General features: G+C 46.2%; 1 non-coding gene across 1 annotated transcript; it reads right to left on the bottom strand.

Moving 5' to 3' along the window:
• Positions 1-5,047: 5,047 nt before the first annotated feature.
• On the bottom strand, positions 5,048-5,121 carry Trnat-ugu (transfer RNA threonine (anticodon UGU)). The gene has a single exon. It is a non-coding gene; the product is annotated as a tRNA-Thr (tRNA).
• Between the last annotated feature and the right edge of the window lie 3,475 nt (positions 5,122-8,596).

Here is an 8,596-nt window from a genome sequence, read left to right as displayed (position 1 = left end):
TCTCATTATGAGACACTCGATGAATGTCGTAGGCTGAGTAATTTTCTCTCCGTTTTAAGCACAGGCATCTAAATGTTTATTTCGTGATATCTCCTGAACTGTGTGTCGTGTAATGATATAATGTAACAGGTCCTTTCAGCTGTGTAAGAGGATATTGGCTGCAACGTGTGTTGCGAATAGAGTCGATAGTGGGGAAGTAATGAATTAAAACGTCACGATTGGTGCCTAAGTTTGACTGCGTGAGCAGAGAATACGTAGTAAGCGATAATTTTTTTTCTCCTTTCATAATTTTGTCGGAGGTGTCAGAGAGAAAGAAGTTTCGTAAAGATTTGAAATTATGTGTGAAGTTTGTTGGAGGTCTCCAAGTGCTGTCATTCTCAAATTCTGGATGAATGGATTCGGGGTATTTCCGTAGAGTCGGTTACGCTGCCTCAAGAGAAACACACAGTTTAATTACTGCAATATTTGTCTTACTGTGCTGAAGATAAGGTTATAGCTGATAATGAGTAGACTATGACAGCATTTTAACTTTTTAAATCTGGTCAATAATTAGACGAAATTGTGAAAAGCAAAATTTTTTGTTGGCCCTGGAAACCGTTAAGATAGGCAAAATGCGACTGTTACTGGGTTACGAGTTAGTAGCTTAGAAATACAGTATACGGGGTGATTTGTTCCACCGTGTGCAAACACTAAGGATTGATCGATGGGAGAATACGAAAGAAAAAAGCATGAACGTATGTCCGGAAATGGCTGGTTTCCGTGCTAAGGCCCCCCGTCGGGTAGACCGTTCGCCTGGTGCAGGTCTTTCGATTTGACGCCACTTCGGCGACCTGCGCGTCGATGGGGATGAAATGATGATGATCAGGACAACACAACACCCAGTCCCTGAGCGGAGAAAATCTCCGACCCAGCCGGGAATCGAACCCGGGCCCTTAGGACCGACATTCCGCCACGCTGACCACTCAGCTACCGGGGCCAAGAGACCGTTTATTTATTCATAAATTGTTACAGAGACTGCGGTATAGCACACGCTCTACCATGCCGTCACAGTTACATGCGTGCTGTCTCACACATTCACATCGGCCGGGTTGCATCCGAACAGTGTCAAAGGCTGCTCCAGTACCTCCACACCTGGAATGGGCTCTGCATAGGTTTGAGACGGCTTCATAACTAGAAATCACACGGGTTGAGATCCGGTGAACGAGCAGGCCATGCAACTGGATTGATCGACCAGGGAACACACGACTGAGATGCGTCAGGATGTTAACGACGAATTGGGCCGGAGCACCATCGTGTAGCAGCCACATAACCCTTCGAATCATTAACAGCAATTCTTCCAGCAGGGGAGGCAAAGTCACCGGCAAGAAACACCGATAGTTCCGGTCTGTTAGGCGACGTGCAAGCAAGACTGGTCCCGAAATACGGTCACCAATTATCCTGGCTCACACAATCGAGCTACACCAATGCTGATGATTCGCTGTCACCATACCGGGGGGTTTCTCCATACTGTCCCACAGATGACTGTTACCAAAGTTGAAGATACTACTCCGTGTAAAGGTCGCCTCATCTGTGAATGATACAAATCCCGCAATCGTGGTTGCTTGCTGAAGAAACCAGTGACAAAGCTGCTCCCGATGTGGAAAGTCTGTCGCTTGTAAGCCTTGCACACTCTCGTTTAATGAACAAAGTAAGAGCATATGGACTATCAGACCAATTGTGTGATTGGATTGAGGAGTTCCTAGATAACAGGACGCAGCATGTCATTCTCAATGGAGAGAAGTCTTCCGAAGTAAGAGTGATTTCAGGTGTGCCGCAGGGGAGTGTCGTAGGACCGTTGCTATTCACAATATACATAAATGACCTTGTGGATGACATCAGAAGTTCACTGAGGCTTTTTGCGGATGATGCTGTGGTATATCGAGAGGTTGTAACAATGGAAAATTGTACTGAAATGCAGGAGGATCTGCAGCGAATTGACGCATGGTGCAGGGAATGGCAATTGAATCTCAATGTAGACAAGTGTAATGTGCTGCGAATACACAGAAAGATAGATCCTTTATCATTTAGCTACAAAATAGCAGGTCAGCAACTGGAAGCAGTTAATACCATAAATTATCTGGGAGTACGCATTAGGAGTGATTTAAAATGGAATGATCATATAAAGTTGATCGTCGGTGAAGCAGATGCCAGACTGAGATTCATTGGAAGAATCCTAAGGAAATGCAATCAGAAAACAAAGGAAGTAGGTTACAGTACGCTTGTTTGCCCACTGCTCGAATACTGCTCAGCAGTGTGGGATCCGTACCAGATAGGGTTGATAGACTCTGCAGGAGAGACGCTCAGTAGCTCGGTACGTGCTTTTGTTGAAATTTCGAGAACATACCTTCACCGAGCAGTCAAGCAGTATATTGCTCGCTGCTACGTACATCTCGCGAAGAGACCGTGAGGATAAAATCAGAGAGATTAGAGCCCACACAGAGGCATACCGACAATCCTTCTTTCCACGAACAATACGAGACTGGAATAGAAGGGAGAAGCGATAGAGGTACTCAAGGTACCCTCCGCCACACACTGTCAGGTGGCTTGCGGAGTATGGATGTAGATGTAGAAGTGATAAGAGTGGTTGCAACTATCATGGAGGATGCTCCACACGCTCGTCTGACTTACCCTTTACTGGCGGGCCAACTACCTGCTACTGACACGGCGGTCGCCTTCCACAGTGTTCATCGCATCTTCCTCCAAGTGTGGTGTGCGAAGATTTCGGGGACATCCTTCACGACTTCGTGCTACCTGAAACGACCCTCTCTCAGAGAATCGTCGAAACACTGTTGAAAACAATGAATGCTGTGGTTGTTGTCAGCGGGGGTAGGTCTCCTGATACAACCTGTTGCTATTTGCCTTTCCGTAAGTAAACACCACGGCGGCAAGCTCTCGATTCGAAAACGAAACCATTGTGTACGAGGTGCATTCAAGTTCTAAGGCCTCCGATTTTTTTTCCAATTAACTACTCATCCGAAATCGATGAAACTGGCGTTACTTCTCGACGTAATCGCCCTGCAGACGTACACATTTTTCGCAACGCTGACGCCATGATTCCATGGCAGCGGCGAAGGCTTCTTTACCAGTCTGTTTTGACCACTGGAAAATCGCTGAGGCAATAGCAGCACGGCTGGTGAATGTGCGGCCACGGAGAGTGTCTTTCATTGTTGGAAAAAGCCGAAAGTCACTAGGAGCCAGGTCAGGTGAGTAGGGAGCATGAGGAATCACTTCAAAGTTGTTATCACGAAGAAACTGTTGCGTAACGTTAGCTCGATGTGCGGGTGCGTTGTCTCGGTGAAACAGCACACGCGCAGCCCTTCCCGGGCGTTTTTGTTGCAGTGCAGGAAGGAATTTGTTCTTCAAAACATTTTCGTAGGATGCACCTGTTACCGTAGTGCCCTTTGGAACGCAATGGCTAAGGATTACGCCCTCGCTGTCCCAGAACATGGACACCGTCATTTTTTCAGCACTGGCGGTTACCCGAAATTTTTTTGGTGGCGGTGAATCTGTGGGCTTCCATTGAGCTGACTGGCGCTTTGTATCTGGATTGAAAAATGGCATCCACGTCTCATCCATTGTCACAACCGACGAAAAGAAAGTCCCATTCGTGCTGTCGTTGCGCGTCAACATTGCTCGGCAACGTGCCACACGGGCAGCCGTGTGGTCGTCTGTCAGCATTCGTGGCACCCACCTGGATGACACTTTTCGCATTTTCAGGTCGTCACGCAGGATTGTGTGCACAGAACCCACAGAAATGCCAACTCTGGAGACGATCTATTCAACAGTCATTTGGCGATCCCCCAAAACAATTCTCTGCACTTTCTCGATCGTGTCGTGAGACCGGCTTGTGCGAGCCCGAGGTTGTTTCGGTTTGTTGCCACACGATGTTCTGCCTTCATTAAACTGTCACACCCACGAACGCACTTTCGACACATCCGTAACTCCGTCACCACATGTCTCCTTCAACTGTCGATGAATTTCAATTGGTTTCAGACCACGCAAATTCAGAAAACGAATGATTGGACGCTGTTCAAGTAAGGAAAACGTCGCCATTTTAAGTATTTAAAACAGTTCTCATTCTCGCCACTGGCGGTAAAATTCCATCTGCCGTACGGTGGTGCCATCTCTGGGATGTATTGACAATGAACGCGGCCTCATTTTAAAACAATGCGCATGTTTCTATCTCTTTCCAGTCTGGAGAAAAAAAATCGGAGGCCTTAGAACTTGAATGGACCTCGTACAATGCTACATCACATCCACTACGTGGTGAGTCAGCAAGGGAAGTGAATCGGACACAACATTACCAATGACTGTGGCAGGAGAGGGCGCTAGGGCATGACATATGAGGAACTGTACCAGCCTCTAGGAGGAGACCATGCATACTGTAACACTGGCTGCATGGTACAGCGCGTATTAGACTGGAGCCTCTGTAACGAAGTACGATTGAATAAATGGTCTCTAGCATGGAAACCATGCATTTCCAGACATAAGTTCATTTGACATTTTGTTACATATGCTCTCACCGGTCAGTCCCTAGAGTTTGTACAGGGTGGAAAAAATCATCCTGTAGATAAACCCAGAAAATTACTGGTAAATAACAAAGTAACAATATCGAGAACGGAATATTTACTGTTTAAAGTTTGCTTGTAGGTGGCTGAATCCAACTCTGTTCAATGCTATGTCACTCCTGTTCCAATTTGCACGTTATCGACGTGTTCAACTTTGACATTTTGTTCGTACGTTTCGTTGCCTTTTCCTTCTGCACAGTCACACAATCCTTGTCCTCATAGTCAATAAAATTTAATGACGTCCACAGCCCACGAAGACATTTCCCACGATCATTTTCCACTCTCGCACCGTGTGCTGACAGCGCGCGACACTTTCTACTGGGACACAATTGCACTTTTTTATTGTTTATTTATTTCTATGTATTAATGATGACTAATTGAAACCCTCAGCTGCCGACAGGTGTTGTTGACATACCTCGATGTGGACAGCTGAGAATGTGTGCCCCGACCGGGACTCGAACCCGGGATCTCCTGCTTACACGGCAGACGCTCTATCCATCTGAGCCACCGAGGACACAGATGAATAGGGCGACTGCAGGGACTTATCCCTTGCACGCTTCCCGTGAGACTCTACGTATTAGGTTTCGAATTATCCCCATTCTAGCCATCTCAGTGCTGGAAAGACGATATGCTATCACATTGGAGACAATTTTCTTGTCACTTACGACAATACGATCGCAATGTCGATACAACACCCAGTCCCCAACAGAAGAAAATCTCCGATCCTGTCTGGTAATCGAACCCGGGCCCCGTCGGCTAGCAATCTGCCGCTCTGAACGCGCTTATGTCACCAAGTTAGTACCCGTTAAGGCCGCGTTCATGGTAAGCGCCGTCAAATGCTGTCTATAGCATTGAGCGATAGACAACAACCTTATCTCGTAAACACAGTTCCAGACTGTGAGTACTCACGGCACGTGGACCAAACGAAAATAAAGTAAACGCGACGCAAACCGGGAAAGTGTGAATTTCTTTGGTCTTTTAACAGTCGTGACATCACAAAACCCGAGTGCCTTTCTATGAGCGTAATCGTGACGCCGTGTGCCTGCAACTGTACTTTTTCCTTTACGGCGCCTGGAGACGACACAAAGAAATAACAGCGGGGGAAGAGAAACGTCAGATATACGGTCTTCTTATGCGAAAGTCAGCGGTTTCCAACACGGTGTAGAAGAAGAAAAGTCTGATGCAAGCCGAGCGATCACGCTGCCCACGTGCGCAAATGGCGCGCGTTTTATCTCAATCGTGATCCAACTCGCAGGAGCTGCAAACAGTCGCCCACCTCCTGTTATAATGGCGCTAAATTTCATGCGATGTTGGTCATTATTACAGAAGAAATTACGTACAGCTCGTTGAAATTGACATATGACATAGTTCCAGAATGAGATTTTCACTCTGCAGCGGAGTGTGCGCTGATATAAAACTTCCTGGCAGAACTAAATGACCGGGCGTGAGTCGTGCTTCGGTAGCTCAGATGGTAGAGCACTTGCCCGCGAAAGGCAAAGGTCTCGAGTTCGAGTCTCGGTCGGGCACACAGTTTTAATCTGCCAGGAAGTTTGATATGACATAGTTCTTTATCATACACTGAAGAGCCAGAGAAACTGATACACCTGCCTAATATCGTGTAAGGCCCCGGCGAGCAGGCAGAAGTGCCGCAACACGACGTGGCATGGACTCGACTACTGTCTGAAGTAGTGCTGGGGCGAAGCTGGGGCTGTCCATAACTCCACAAGACTACGAGCGGGTGGAGATCTCTTCTGAACAGCACGTTGCAAGGCATCCCGGATATGCTCAATAATGATCCTGTCTGGGGAGTTTGGTGGCCAGCGGAAGTGTTTAAAGTCAGGACAGTGTTCGTGGAGCCACTCTGTAGCAGTTCCGGACGTGTGAGCTGTCGCATTGCCCTGCTGGAATTGCCCAAGTGCCGCCCGCGGTAGCCGAGCGGTTCTAGGTGCTTCAGTACGGAACCGCAGACTGCTACGGTCGCAGGTTCGAATCCTGCCTCGGGCATGGATGTGTTGATGTTCTTAGGTTGGTTAGGTTTAAGTAGTTCTAAGTTCTAGCGGACTGATGACCTCTGATATTTAGTCCCATAGTGCTTAGAGCCATTTGAACGATTTTTGAACCCTCTGCCAAGCACTTAAATGTGAACTGAAGAGTAACCAATTAGATGTAGATTTAGATGTCTTCATATTTTTATCCAATCCCTGAATTACTCGGAAGCCTATTCAAAGTTCCAAAAATCAGTGTCAAATGTGAGTCTACGTAAGCACTGCAACACCTCACGTGCCACTCTCACGGGGATCGTCAGCACACAAGCGCCAAGAGGCGTTTTAAACAATTACGTGAATGGAAAGGAAAGAAACGTTAATACCATGTACAATGGGACGCACCCTAGGCTATGCATTTCACAGTGTTTTGCAGAGTATAAATGTAGGCCGTAGACGCACACGGAGGCGGAAATGCAGTTCATTGCCAGAATGCCACCGTCATCACCACCGCCGCCGTCATCAAGAGTCACTCGACAATCAATGATAGCCATCTGCACGTATTACAGAGCAAAAACATAAGGAACGTGAGAAATTATTTGTAGAATATTTACCAAAATAGGCTGTCGTTCCCCAAAGCCGAAACAATGTTGTTGTTGTTGTTGTTGTCTTCATTCCAGCGACTGGTTTGATGCAGCTCTCCAGGCTACTCTATCCTGTGCAAGCTTCTTCATCCCCCAGTACCTGCTGCAACCTACAGCCTTCTGAAACTGCTTAGTGTATTCATCTCTTGGTCTCCCTCCAATGCCTAAATTGGTGATCCCTTGATGCCTCAGAACATGTCCTACCAACCGATCCCTTCTTCTAGTCAAGTTGTGCCACAAGCTCCTCTTCTCCCCAATTCTATTCAGTACCTCCTCATTAGTTATGTGATCCCTTGATGCCTCAGAACATGTCCTACCAACCGATCCCTTCTTCTAGTCAAGTTGTACTACAAACTCGTCTTCTCCCCAATTCTATTCAATACCTCCTCATTAGTTATGTGATCCCTTGATGCCTCAGAACATGTCCTACCAACCGATCCCTTCTTCTAGTCAAGTTGTGCCACAAACTCCTCTTCTCCACAATTCTATTCAATACCTCCTCATTAGTTATGTGATCCCTTGATGCCTCAGAACATGTCCTACCAACCGATCCCTTCTTCTAGTCAAGTTGTGCCACAAACTCCTCTTCTCCCCAATTCTATTCAATACCTCCTCATTAGTTATGTGATCCCTTGATGCCTCAGAACATGTCCTACCAACCGATCCCTTCTTCTAGTCAAGTTGTGCCACAAACTCCTCTTCTCCCCAATTCTATTCAATACCTCCTCATTAGTTATGTGATCTACCCATCCAATCTTCAGCATTCTTCTATAGCACCACATTTCAAAAGCTTCTATTCTCGTCTTGTCCAAACTATTTATCGTCCATATTTCACTTCCATACATGGCTACACTCCATACAAATACTTTCAGAAACGACTTCCTGACACTTCAATCTATACTCGATGTTAACAAATTTCTCTTCTTCAGAAACGCTTTCCTTGCCATTTCCAGTTTACATTTTATATACTCTCTACTTCGACCATAATCAGTTATTTTGCTCCCTAAACAGCGAAACTAATTTACTACTTTAAGCGTCTCATTTCCTAATCTAATACCCTATGCTATAATTGTTCTAATTTGAAAGGAAAGAGACAGACGAAACACACAGTAACCAGTCATTCCTTTCCGGAAATTACCACAGTATGACACTAAAATCACCACGAACCGCTTAAAGAAAGAAAAAAAAAACCATTGCATTTGACAATCACGTAAAGGAAATTTAGGACTGTGACTGACGCCCGAACAACAGGGAACCAACATGCACTGAGACTATGAAATAGTGCATTGATAATGGCTAACCTGTCTGCGTACTATACACACTGGACCTACACCTAGAGTTACGGTCTGGAGTGCCATTTCGT

This window comes from Schistocerca serialis, chromosome 11 (assembly GCF_023864345.2).
Source record: "Schistocerca serialis cubense isolate TAMUIC-IGC-003099 chromosome 11, iqSchSeri2.2, whole genome shotgun sequence".
NCBI lineage: Eukaryota > Metazoa > Arthropoda > Insecta > Orthoptera > Acrididae > Schistocerca > Schistocerca serialis.
This window is presented reverse-complemented; position numbering and strand designations above follow the sequence as displayed.